Genomic DNA, 13,784 nt, shown 5'->3' with positions numbered 1-13,784 from the left:
ATACTTGTAAGCAAAATGAGCTCTAAAAATTCTTAGGGAAAGGCAGATAGGTCTCATTTCCATCTACAGGTTTTTAAGAAACCTTCCCTGGCAATCTTTAGTGAAAATGTGGGAAGTTACTGAAATGCCTTGGTCAACTATACTTAACTGTATAACATCTGTCAGTCACAATCTTCCAGAAAGGCTGATCTCAGCATTATTTTCATGGTGCACCTGTCTGGCAAGGAAGGAAAATATCAGACAAATTTATTGAAATGGAAATAAGCAAGCTTGACACAATACCAGGTTTAGAATTGTGTTAGGTGAACTATTCTCTCAAGTGGAAGGATGGCACAGGAGTATTCAATATGAGAACGATTTCCAGCCCAGAATAATTACGTTGTAATGCTCTTCTTGTCCTTAGGGAAGGTCATAGTAAATGTTGACTTTCATGATGACAGTATGTCTTGGAGCCATGATGGTGTAGTTCATAAAAACTTCAGGAGGTTCTGCTCACCTCTCGAGGGAGGCTGATACTAAATAGTTGCCAGGAAACTGATTCTTAGTTGGCCCAGAGAGTCATTATTTCTGTATACGTTCTGTCTTTGGAGTTTTTCTTGATCTTTTACATGTCAGAAAAGTTTCAGAACTTAAACTTTGTTGTGTGTGACTTCTGTGTGAGGGAGCAGCCTTCAGTGATGGGGAAAGTGTTTTTGATAATTGCCACTTGCTTTTCATATATGCGCTACTAATTTTCTAACGTTCCTTTCCTCCTGGCAAGGCAGTGTCATTAAGCATGCAAATCTTTTAGAAAGCAGGTTATTTGTGATTTACAGCAAACCTGTGCATTAGTAAGATGAGTTGCTTTAAAGTAATTGGTGAACATTCTTTTAATGTGCATGCATGCAACCACAAAAAAAAAAAAAAAGGACTTGTATAAGAAAGAAATAATGGAAAGAGTGAGATAAATATTTCTTGCAGTTTTTATAATCTTACTAAAATGACTTCTTTTGACATCACAGTTACAAAGTACAGCGAGTATGTAATATAACTTAGAATCTTGGTTCATTGTCTGTTGTATCCATGAATAATAGTATGTTACAAGAACAAATGTATTTCAAATAAGAGTGCAATAGAAGAAAAAAGCAGGTAGCAAATACTTAACTAGTTTCCTCTCATGCTGGCACCATTGTGTAGCAGACACGAGCAAACTGGATTCTAGCTATTACTCCATTTTTAATTTTTTATTCAAAAGAAATGAGAAATTATGTTTTTATTGAACTATGCATTTGGGGACAAATCTGAAAGCTGAGTGAATTAACATTCAGATTGCAGTTGAATATTGTTTATGTGGGATCAGGCTGTAATGGGCTCAAGATTAAGGTTAACAAGTTTCAAATGTAAATGCTTAAGGCATGTGTACTGCTTTGCATGCGTTTTACGCTATGTTGACTCAAAAGCAGAGATATTTCCAGAGTAAGAGGTATCATTCTTTGGGAAGACTGACTCTAATTCATCGAGGTACAAAGAGTCCTCGACTTAAGGTGTGGGCTTTTGAGAATGTTCTGTATTTCTAGCCAGCCCTATGCCTGCTGGCCCCTTTGCTCTGGTGGCTTTCAGAAGTTGAGAAGCAGTGATTTGTGGAAGGCTTAAGTGAGAAACACTTCTTTTGAACTGAACAGCGTATTTCAATTTGATATTGGGGTTTTTATCTTTTCAAAAAGAAATGAAGTGAAAATTGAAACGCTAGGTCAACTTGCACTGAGCAAAATGAGATGTTTAATTTGCATATTGCTGAATTTTAAATACTCTGTTTCCTGTGTCCTTTTTCAAATTAAACACATTTGTACTGTTTCGCTGTTGATTAAACTTTTTTTGTCTTCTTCTTCCAAACATTTGTTGAATAATGTTTCTTGGTTCTGATCGTAAGAACTGTTGGGACAGTAACTTCCCGATGTTATCTGTAAAAAAGCTACTGTATTGGAAGCTATGCTGAGTCCTTAGCAAAAGCAGTCACACAGACAAAGTAGTAACAAAAATAATATTCTGAATGAAGTCTAAAATTATATTAAAATCTGAAATACGATTTAAAATGAGTAGTGGATATATTTGTGTATAATCAATTTTATGTATTGCATAAGCAAAAGGCCTGGTGTGCCGAGGTTTACCCCATGCTATTTTGTGATAGGTTAATCTGCCTAGCAATAGCTCGGACCAAGAAAAGTAGATTAAAGAAAGAAAGATTTATTTATGGTTTTGTGCTTTCCTATTCCTGGAGCTTGGAGTTGTGAATGTTGTTAATTAAGTTGTTCAGTGAAAGATGGTTTTATTAAGAGAAGTTACCTTTGAACAGGAAGCTTCTTTTGCTCTCTTTGCATGACACTGACAGGTTGTTTATCTGTTCTCAGGTAAATCACAGTCTTACCCATTCTGAAAATGGCAGCAAGATTTGCTGCTCTGGATATTCTCGTTTACTGGAATCTACCGATTTAAAACATTTTATTGACTTGCACAGTTTTTTTTTATTCTTGCTTGTTGAAAAATAAGTTCTCTTGGATTGCTTTTTTCTAACATAGCATTATGGGTGTTTGCTTCAAATGCTTTTTGAAAACATTATAAATTTCATATTAAAAATCCCTTACTCTTTATTTCCAGTGAGCTGCAGCTGTTCTCTGGTATGATTTTGCAAGTGTGTGTGGAGGTCTGTTCTTCTTCAGCTAGAAACAATATATTGTTTTTATGCCTCACTGCCATTGAATCAAGTGAGCAAATGCTGTTTTATCATAATAGGCTTTAAGTTATCCATATGAACTAGATATATTGTGGTGACATGAAGAAGAAATGGTGTAGATGGGTCTCATCAGTTTATGCATATTACTGGCATTTTCTGTGAGGATGATAAAAATACCTGGCCTTTAATAGAGAACCACAGAGTGGCCTGGGTTGGAAGGGGTCTCAAGGATCATCTAATTCCAATTTAACCCTTTCTCAGTCCTCATTTTGTGATAACATTGACAGAACTTCTCTTACCTTTGGCTTCTCTAAGCAAGAGTCACTAAAACATTACTTGGAAAAGGCAAGTCTTTATTTACCATGGAAACAGCAAGTATTTTGAAAATAATTTACTTTGCATTTTCATCCTATGGAAAAATTGATGTTATATAGAAATATATTGTTTAGATTAAAAAAAAAAAAAAACAACTTAGAATTTAAATATTTGTTAATCTGTAGTTTATATGTTATTTTGGTTTACAGTATGGATAGGCAAAAGAAAGTAGGAAAACCTAATGGTTTGGAAGGATCATCTCATAAGCCCCTTTTGGTACTTTCTGGAGGAGCATTCAGTTTTGAATACAATGCCCTTTCAGAACAAGCCTTTGTGCAGTATGTTGGCTGTGAACATACTGCATACATAGCAATCTTTCCAATGTAGCATATTTGAAGGATTGTGCCTAAAGCATAGACAGATGTGGAGTTCTGCAAAATCTAAATTTCAAGGGGAAAAAAAACAGCAGCTCCCTTCTCCTGCTCTTTCTTCTTCCACTCCCCCATCCAAGAAAAGCAACTCAACTGCGGAAATTTCCTGCAATTGTTAGAGCAAAAATTGTTCAAATTGTTTGCTATCACTGAAATTGATGCCTTCAGATTTTTGTTGCTGGAGTTTACCTGTCAGGTTCAAGATGGTGTATTTGACCCCATAATAATACTAATAATGCAGCAAGCATCACAGTGGCAAAGTGGCAATCTCAAAGGGCAGGCTCCTGGCCTCTCATCCAGAACCATGGTGTGTGTTTGAAAAAGACCTGAATAGAAGCTTTTAGGCGGCCAATTGATAATATAGTCACTTTTGGAAAGAAAGTGCTATTACTGCAATCTAATCTACTGACCCTCTTTTCTACCTCCTCCTTTTTGGTGAACTAAATTAGCATTCAAGAAAGAAACGTTAATATTTTGTTGTGACATTTGGACTTTCCAAGTATTGAGTGGGGTCTAGCATGTTCAAAGATCAGTAAATAAATGTTACCACTATTCAGATGATGGACAGAATAGACATGTCTGCTAGCTGAAAACATGAAATTTGGGTCATTAGGCAGTCAAAATAGATCTGTAGTGGGATTGCTTTCAGGCACGTTCAGGGGAAGTGATGTTGCAACATCCTCTTCAGATGTTGCTCTTCTAAAGTATATCAGTGGTGGATATCTAACCTAGCATGACATAATTTTAAATGAAACATTACGAAAAATATGAATTGAGTTTAGGTCATAGTCACGTATCACCATTTACAGACTAGGTAGCAGATGTTCAGCACAGTGGATACTGCTGGGGGTAAGGACCTCAATAAGATCTGGACCCTCCTGATTTTGTCTGATGCTAATGTATTAATTTGTACTGCTCTGAAACATTCCTTGTTTTGGAGTCCACTCTGTCCTCTACATGCTGAGGACAGCTCATTGTCCTGTGAGCTTGATTTGCGTGCTTGTTGTCTTGCTGCAGCTATCATCAGGGCAATACTTGGACATCTCCAAATGCATTTGGAAATTGGTTTTAAGTAACCCTGAACGGATGTTTCTGTGATTGTATTAACTCAGCAGGCACAAAACACTGATGCCAGTCTCTTCTTTCCTGAGGTCCTTATGTGTCAAGTGCTAAAAGGCAGGACAGGAATTAGCTCTCAGCGTTAAGCAGTACTCTTTTGTTTGAACTGCAGTCAATAGCATCTCTGTTCCCAGAACTGTGAAGGAAAATGCTTAGTTTCATGTGCCTTGAAATGCAGTAGCAGTTGTTTCAAGTCCCAAAGAGGCCAAATTCAGCTGCAGGTAATCTATGTACCGGTGGGTATTGCCTGCATCAGAGAGCATTTCTTTGCTCTGCAGGACAAGTCAACAGATGACTAGAAGAGCACTGAGTCAATCCAGGAAAACAAAAGCAGAGTGAATCAGTGTCAGATGACTGATACTCGCACAGGTCTTGACTCAGAACCCATTAACTCAATGGAAAGCTTTCAGTTGCTTTCATTTTGGCTTTAGATAAGTCCCATAGAGAGATAACTAGTGTGCTCTTGCCACAGGGAAGCTCTATTGATAATAATACTAAATGGGATAATTCTTTTGTACTGTCAGAAAATGCTGTATTAACGTGGATAAGGTAGCTTTTCAATGCATCCCTGGACGGCTGATAAGTATTTAATTGCTGTTTTGCAAAAGGGGTAGTTGAGGTAAGGAGAAGTGGATCATCTAACCCAAATTCATGGTGGCACAAATGTGACACGGGAAGATTCAAGTAAATGGAGTCTGAAAAATGAGGTGCATGAAAAACAGACATACCAACAAGGATCAGTATTTTCACAGGAAACAGTAGTGATTCATCGAAGCACAATGTGCATAGGCCTTGAGTAACCTCGTGACCTTCACATTGTAAATCTTCTTCTTCTTTCCATGAAGTTCTGTAACATCTTTTGTTACTTAGGAATTGAATTATTTACCTGTCCTCTAGTTTTTAAATGCTGTGTTACGTTCTGTTGTTCCTGACTTCACCTTCATTTAGTAGATTTAACTGCAACATTTTTTACATTCCTTCCTTTAAAAAATGCCATCGGGGAACTGCATATTATTTGCTTCTAAGTGCTTTCAATCTGGGAAAAAATGCGCTCAAAATGTAATATTTATAGTGATTTAAATTCCTCACTGGTAAATAGTTTAATTAAACATCTTTGTGCTTTCTTGTGCTTGAGGCATGGATGTGTTGCTAATTTGTCCAGAATAGTTGGTAATCCTTTCAAGTCCTTCTGACACATTGATTTTCTCTAACTTTATTAATAGTAAAATTAATTAAACAGCTGACCACAAGTCATGCTGATAGTTGTATTTCTGGACTTAGGGATAATTAGCATTTTTACATGATTTCTTAGGTGCAGCCTTTGGTGCTGGTGCATATGCTATAATTTAGTATTTCAAATTGCATGTGCATGCTCAGTGGCTTAAAAATCATGATTTTGATTTAATACTCATTCAAGACTCATAAATGAAGCTGCCTATCTAAAGAACAAGTAAGGGTAATTTTTTCCATGTCACCCAGTCAGCATTTGTCCTGAGCTCCTTTATGAAGGATTTATTCTTGATTCAACAGGACTAAATCAATTTCTGTGGTCTGTGAGTTCTTGATCTCTATCCTAAACCTAGCAATTACTACAAACGGTTCATGAGGTGAGAGCTGGAATGTAGAGCCACCACACCAACGTGTTAGCAGGAACGTGCTGTCTTGAAAACATGCAGAGGATGCTGGATCAGTGTCAGCGGCCGAAAGCAAAAAGCTCTCATGTTTTAGTCATCCACTTCCACAGTAGATGTTGATGCCTTCAGGAGTGTCACTTGATTTTGGGAAAGATGTTGTTCAATCAAATTCTGATCTTTTTGGACCTCTAACAGCCGGGGCTTGTCATCTCATCTGTTCAAACAAGAATACGTTCCCCAACACCGTATCCTGTTTCTAGAAACCACTCAGTTGCTCTTCCTTATCAAATTACGGAAATAACTGAATCATGGAAAGGACATCCGGTTCACCACCCTGCCTCAAGGCAGGATCCATGGTACCTAAAATATCCTTGGTCTCACCAGTTCTTAGAGGAGAGAAAAACAAACAAACAAAAAAAAAAAAACAAAACAAAACAGGGAATTCCTTAACATTTTTCTCTCTCCGCTGTACTTAGCCATTTGGAAAGGCTTGCTTAATGGCTAACTTAAATCTCCCTTGACACAATTTAAGCCCATCACCTTTTGTCATATTCTCATTGAACGTGGAGAATGCTTTGACCTTTCTATTTGCAGTCCTTGTTAATATTTAAAACCTCTTTTCATGAATGTGCTTTACTCTTCCCGTCTTTAACCTAAAATAACCTATTTTTAGGTTTATGGCCAAGCAGTGCAATGGCCAAGTGCAATATGGCCAAGTATTCCAAGTTTTGATCCTAACTTCATGTTTTCCCCTTGGAAAGATCTGCTCTGCCCCTACCCCCCTCTCTCCACAGCATCCTTCTGGTGTATTAAAGAAGTTTAGATTTTTTTTTTCTATTTTAATTGCTATATCCTTTTTTTTTTTTTTTTTTTTTTCCTGCTTAAACAGATTGCTTAAGTGCTTAAGTAGATGAAGATGAAATTTTACGTGGATGAATAATGGCTAGACAGAGATTGCGTATGGTGTTTCTTGTGCTACATGAATGGGTTATATAGCTGGTCTATTTGCAGTAGTAATGACTAACATGCTACTGTCAGGAAATCTTACAGAAAAAAAGGCTCAAGTGGTCTTCCAGTATGCTTATGTATATGTTGTGTGTGGCATCTGTGGTCTGGTGTGACCAAAATCTGTGTAGTGTATGGCACTTACATATACATCTCTTCCAGAGAAGCCCACACTGAGGAAGCGGAGCCCTTCCTTGGTGGAGTGTGGGAGTGCCAAATTCCTACCACCTTGATTTAAGAAAGATTTAAGAAACGATGGAAATGATCAGGGATGCCATTGCTAGAGTCCTAGAATGACCAGGGACTTGCAGTCTATTAACTTGGATTTGACAGATGTATGACTTGGTGGTTTCCTCCTGAAAGGTAGTGTGCTATGGTAGATAAGACTAGGCTGCCAAGGAACAACTGGCATATTCATGAAATGTGCAGCATGTAGCAGATCTGCAATTGTATCTTGTATTTGCTGCTTGGATTTAATATTTGCAGAATAAGGCCTTTATTTCTGAAACAAAGGAATTATGAGAAGCTTGTTAAGTTTAACAGAATTTTCCATGAAGCACATGGTGCTTATGTCTGATAATTTTTTTTTTTTGGCAGTGAGAAATATGTATGACAAAGGTTCTTCTGTGTTTTTTTTTTTTTTTTTTTTTTTCCTTTTTATTCTAAGTGTATATTTTACACTCAGAAATATTTCATTAACATTTCTTGCTTCAGCATGGTATCATTTTTGTACCTGTGCTGAATATTTTATAGATGTGTGGATATTGATTGGGAAAAGTTAATATTTTATTAACAACCATTGATTTTTGAGTATCAATTACTGTATACAAGTGATCAAAGAATTGCCTTCTGAGCAATCTTAGATACTGAAAAGACCTTAGGACCCTGGTTCAATGATGGCTGTGTTCTTTGTTTGAAGTGGCTGGGGTTGTGTAAGCCCTGTTTAGGCATGTGTTGTGAATTATCCAACTCTTGCTTTGCTAGTTCTGTGGATTCGCAGATAACACATATAAATAAAATAGTAATAATTAAATAAAATAGTAATAATAAAAATTCAGCAGAAATGTGTTTATGGGGGAGCAGTGGATGGGGCAGAGTTTGTCTTGCTCTGAAGGTGTGCAATGTGGTCTGTCCTTTGGGGTGGTTTGGTACTGCTTCTGGAACACCTTTATTGTTCTGTCCATCATCAAAAATACTGAAATAGGTAATTTGTATGGGTAATGTTTAGAGGTGAATTCTAGTACATCTTATAACCTCAATAACTTAAATGAATTCCTGTGTCTGTAAACTTGAATGAATAACCATAGTTCTGGTAACGTTGCCTTTCTGAATGGTTGGTAAAATAATTTTAAGGACTGTGGAGGAGCTGCCACTGGCAAGCAGACTTTCTTGGTCCGTAAGACATGAAGCCTTTGGGAATAGCACAGAGGGAGTGGGAAAGAGATGCTTTGATGTCTCACTTTGTAGTTAATATTTTCATTCTTTCTACTGCAGGCTTTTTGCCTCATACTATGAAAATACTCAGTTCAGTTACATGATTGCTTGCAGTAATTGCTCAAATTGGGGATCTGTAACTGTCTCAGGAATAACTTTCATTGTTCACTGTCAGAGAAGTGGGACAGAGCTAAACAAATGAATGAACCAGCCTCGCTAGTCATTCAATTAGTTTATTGCCAGTGCTTGGATTGTTTTCGTTTCACAGTTAACAAATGAAGTTCATTTTTAGAAAATATCATTTAGGTGTTTTAGGGAAGGCTTTCCTGCCATGGCAGATGATAGCAGAAAGGGCTCTGAAGCAAAGTATAAGGGTGAAACAGAATAAGAGCTTAATGATCTGTAAGAGTAAAATACTTTTTCTTATTTATTTATAGTGAAGAAAAGTTTCCAAGCTGCAAAACATCTTCAGGATTGTAGGGATTTGATTTAGACTCCTTTGTGCTTCTCATAATGGAAGGTCCTATTCTGAAAAAAATATCGTATATAAACATTCATAATGCTGAACTATCGAATAATGTTTGTCCTTTTTGCTAGTTTTTGGTTTGTCTTTTTTTTTTTTTCTTCTTCTAAAATAGCACAGATGTTTTCATTGGTATGTGGAATATCTGGCATAGCAAATTCCTCTTCAAGCAGTAAATTAAGAATGTACACATTTATGCATATATGCAGTCCGCAAAGGGACGAAGGAATCCACTGAGTTTTTGGAGCCTTGCTTTCAGATGGATTCCTTGGTATCTATCCAGTCCTGAACTGCATCCCATATTTTACTTAGGCTATAAATGTGGCTTTGCAATAAAGCAAAGACATTCCAACTGTAATCACATTCCATCACAACATAAAATGTCATTGTCTTTATTGCATGTGCTAGCAGTATCTACTCAGTACAGAGCTAAATAAATGTTCTGCCCTTTTACCTCACTTCATACATGCTTCTAAGAATTACACAAATCCTATAACGCATTATGCAAAATCGTAGAAACGCAGAATCATAGAATGGCTTGAGTTGGAAGGGACCTTAAAGACCACCTGGTTCCGCCCCCCCCAGTTATGGGCAGGGATGCCACCCCTCGATCAGGTTGCACATCCAGCCTGGCTTTTAACACCTCCAGGGATGGGGCAACCACAGCTTCTCTGGGCAACCTGTTCCAGGGCCTCACCACCCTCTGAACGAAGAATTTCCTCTTAACATCTAATCTAAATCTCCCGCCTTTTAGTTTAAAACCATTCCCCCTTGCCCCGTCATTATCTGCCCGAGTAAAAATTTGCTCTCTATTTTTTTATAAACCCTCTTAAAGTACCAAAAAGCTGCAGTGAGGTCTCTGTGGAGCCTTCTTTTCTTCAGGCTGAACAGCCCCAGTTCTCTGAGTCTTCAATTAAAAGAGATGAATGGAAAAGGTAAGCAGTGGTCTTGTATGGTTTTACAGTGTCCAGATGTGCTTCTCAATAGAAATGAGGAGAGAAAGAAGATAGACTCCATCTGATCTTGCTATAATTCATACATCCTTTTCTTCTAAGTAGGTCCTTTTACTCATTATCTCACTTCAGTGCTCTCTAGTTTTGGGACCAAGAGCTTGCACATGCAGAGATCTTCAGTTGAAATGTCTTAGAGGTTTTCTGTGACCTAGTGCAGCAGATAGATGCTGGCTGGTGCCCTTGCGTGAGCCCCACTCTGTGAAAGGCTGCACACTGCCAGCTCCCAAGGCACAGGCGGGCTAACTGGATATGTCAGATTGTTGTCAACAATGCAGGAAACTTCAAGTTTTTCAGATCGTGACAAAATCCTAGAGCCGATCATATGATCTGAGTGTGGACCAGATTGCGGCTCTTGAGGAAGAGTGCACTGTGCTATGGATGACATCTTTCATTACTAGTAAGGCCTCCAGCTTGAGGTTCAATCTTAGGCATGAGGGTTCTTTCTTTCTCTCTAGCTTAATGCATTAAGAGAGTGTTAATTTCCCTGTTTCTCTGCCTGGCATGCTAACGTCACTTACAACTATCTTTTGATCACTTCACACTTAAGAAATGAGGCTTATTTTAGTTTCTGGTGAAGATTCAAATTCCACAGTCCACGTGACTTCTCTGCCCAGATCTGGGCTCTGTAACTGTTGTAAGCTGATGTAAAATATATATGGCATCTGATGATGAAGGCTTCTCTGTATTTTTGTGTGTTGCTGCCGTTAGACTTGAACCTCTGACTGGGCTTATTAAAATGAAAAAGTTACAGATGAAAATAACAACAGTTACATTCTTAGCTGATGTTTAATGTGTGACAGTAACAGAAATTGTCCATCTTGCAGAATCGTTTGCTTAGGGCACTAGTGAGAGTGAAATGTATAAACATACATACGTCTTTCATGGTTGATGCTTTCAGAAGACACTGAAAGGACCTTTTTTAAGGGCAACTGAGCGGCGTTCCAACTGGTATTGTTAAAATGTATGACCAATTCTCAGTGATTGAGTACCCACAGCTGAACATTATTGATGATACTTGTAAAGGCAGCAGTGGGTTTCTTTATTGCACGGAGACTGAAGAAGTTGTGTAAAAAGTCAGCTGGAAAGACTTAACTCAAGGCATTAATTGAATTGGAAATGTAACTTCTTTTAAAGGAATGTTAGAAACAAAAAGCAATAATGAGATAGGAGAATTTAATGCTCCTTTAATATTCTGTTATGTAATCTATGCAGACTCCTTTCCCAAGGAGCCAGCTTTTTTGCATGTTTTATAAACAAATAGTCAAATAAGCATTTTTGACTTGGAATGAACTCAATGCAAAAATAAGTATTTTTTTTTGTTTGTTTGTTTGTTTTTTTCTTACATGTGTTTTTATGTATATAAAAAATTTACATGGTTAAATACTCAAGTAGAAATCAATGCTGAGGTTACTAAAAGTGAGGTTACCTAGCAATCTGAAAAATCCCGAAGCTGGGTTTATAGCTTGTAGAAATCAAGTTATATATGTTTATTCAGGTCTGCCGTCAAACTGGACTTAGAATAAGTCTCTCTTTAAGGCACTGCTGCTTTTGATTTGGTGCTCTGAGATTGTTGATTTATTAAAAATCATCTGTGCCATTAGACTGCCTGTCAGGATCCATAAATTGGATTGGGAACCAAGGGCAGTTATTACTCTATGTGGATTTTGGTTTTGTGTTGGAGAAAAGAGGCTAATGAATTCACTGACAAAATGATTTCTTACTTCTTTAGATATATGAAGCCCTCACCTGATATTTTTTCAGAAGTCCTTAGAGATATTTGTTTTCCTTATGTTATTTCAATGGGTTAACTGCCTTTATGGTACAAATTTCTGTTCCAGTGGAAAGTTTACTGTGCTTAACACAGTTAGAGATGTTGAGATTAAAACAGATTAGCGAAGTACAGTGAACTTGAGAAACTAATGCTGCATGAAGGTTAAGTGCTTATTGTGCTTGGTGTATGAGTACATTCAGACAGCTCTTGAAGGATGTTAACAGATCAATTTTGAATCCTGTGCTGTAGATTGTCCCAGTTATATATGTTTTCCAGCAACAGATGGTATAAGAATAAATCGCTATTAAAATGAAAAAGCTTTTATTCTTGTCTTATTAGCATAGTGCAGCTCTTAACAGTTCATGATCTGCGTACTAAATAAAAGCAACATGTAGATATGTCTCATAGAAACCGAGGATAAGACTTAACTTATCAGAAAGATTCCGTAAGGTGCTGAGCTGCTGATTGCTACTGGATTGCTTCTGCAGGCATGTGTTGGCTCTCCAGTCAGAAATAATACTTCTCAAGCTGGATCTGAGCCTGCAAAGTATTAAGCATCTGCTGCAAAATTTTTAATTTCTCCCCTTTGTGAACATTAATGTGGGTACTGGGTTGTAAGCAAATTTCCAGAAGGACTCTCGACTATATATATTTTGGACTTTGCTTTGAATTTTTCTGTCTCTCCTTCCTATGTGCTACATGGGAATAGAAAGCAAGTTTAAGTAGTGATTGAGGACTTCCACTCTGTAAACATCTGGACCTAGAACTGTTAGTATTTTAGTCTTATATTAATAAATCTTTTTTTTTTTTTTCCTCAAACAAAAACCAAAAAAAAAGCCCCAAGAAACAAAACAAATGAAAAAAATCTCTTACAGTGTTTAATAAAGCAACAAACCTTGTAATAGGTTTCCACTGTGTGAAATTCCATGAGGATAAGTTTCTTTAATGACTACTGCTTATGTTTCTCCTTGTCTGACAGCTCTACAGGCACCATAATTCTGTGCAAGAAAGGTCTTCTGACCTTCTCTTTTCCTCTGTATTTTCTGAAAACATGACTTTGGATGATTGTCTCTGAATGTTTTTAAAAAATATCCTTTAATTAAGTCTTCGCTGAGGAACATAATGCTACAGTCACTTATTTGAGCAATTCCTAGTTTATGAAATTTACACAGGTGGTGATGTTTACCATATTTTTATTCACCATTATTATTATGAAATCCTAGTATTGGATGTAGTTTTTAGAGATACCAGATTTTCCATTTAAGCAATGTTACTCTGCTGTCTGTGACAGATTTTTCACTCTGATTACATCACAGTTCAATGCAATATTACTTTTGAGAAACAAACATTGTTAGGATAAGAGATGACGTACTACTGGTAGAATAACCTCAAACTATTCTTCTTGTAGATTGCCCACTTGTATGGCACAGAGTAGTTCGAAACGATACAGCAGTACTAAATTAGTACAGCCCTGTACAGGCTAACTTACGCTACTTGTCAAAATTGTTTTGGAAGTTCTTTAAGGCCAGCATTACAGAGACTAAAACTAGAAGTCTTCTCCACTATTATGAGAAATATAATAAGTTCTACCCAATGACTTGCTTTCCCTAAAATGAAAGACTATCATTTTTGTTCATTGAGTATGTTAAATCTTTATATAAGGCAGCAGAACACATCAGCGTTTTTAGTGTTAAGAAATCAGAAAATTTCTTTTACTCAATGATTCCTGATAAAGAAAATGCGAATCTAATCTTTGAAGTCCATGCTGTCCTTTTGCCTTCAATGGTGTCTATACTCATCATTCATAGGTAACCGCTAAGAATCAGCAG

At 37.1% G+C, this 13,784-nt stretch overlaps 1 protein-coding gene across 5 annotated transcripts in view; it reads left to right on the top strand.

The window, feature by feature from the left end:
* NELL1 (neural EGFL like 1) overlaps nucleotides 1-13,784 on the top strand; it is a 287,963-nt gene that overhangs the window by 149,660 nt on the left and 124,519 nt on the right. The gene's annotated exons all lie outside the window — the stretch shown is intronic.

The sequence above is a fragment of the Aythya ferina genome, assembly GCF_964211825.1.
Source record: "Aythya ferina genome assembly, chromosome: 5".
Taxonomy (NCBI): domain Eukaryota; kingdom Metazoa; phylum Chordata; class Aves; order Anseriformes; family Anatidae; genus Aythya; species Aythya ferina.
This window is presented reverse-complemented; position numbering and strand designations above follow the sequence as displayed.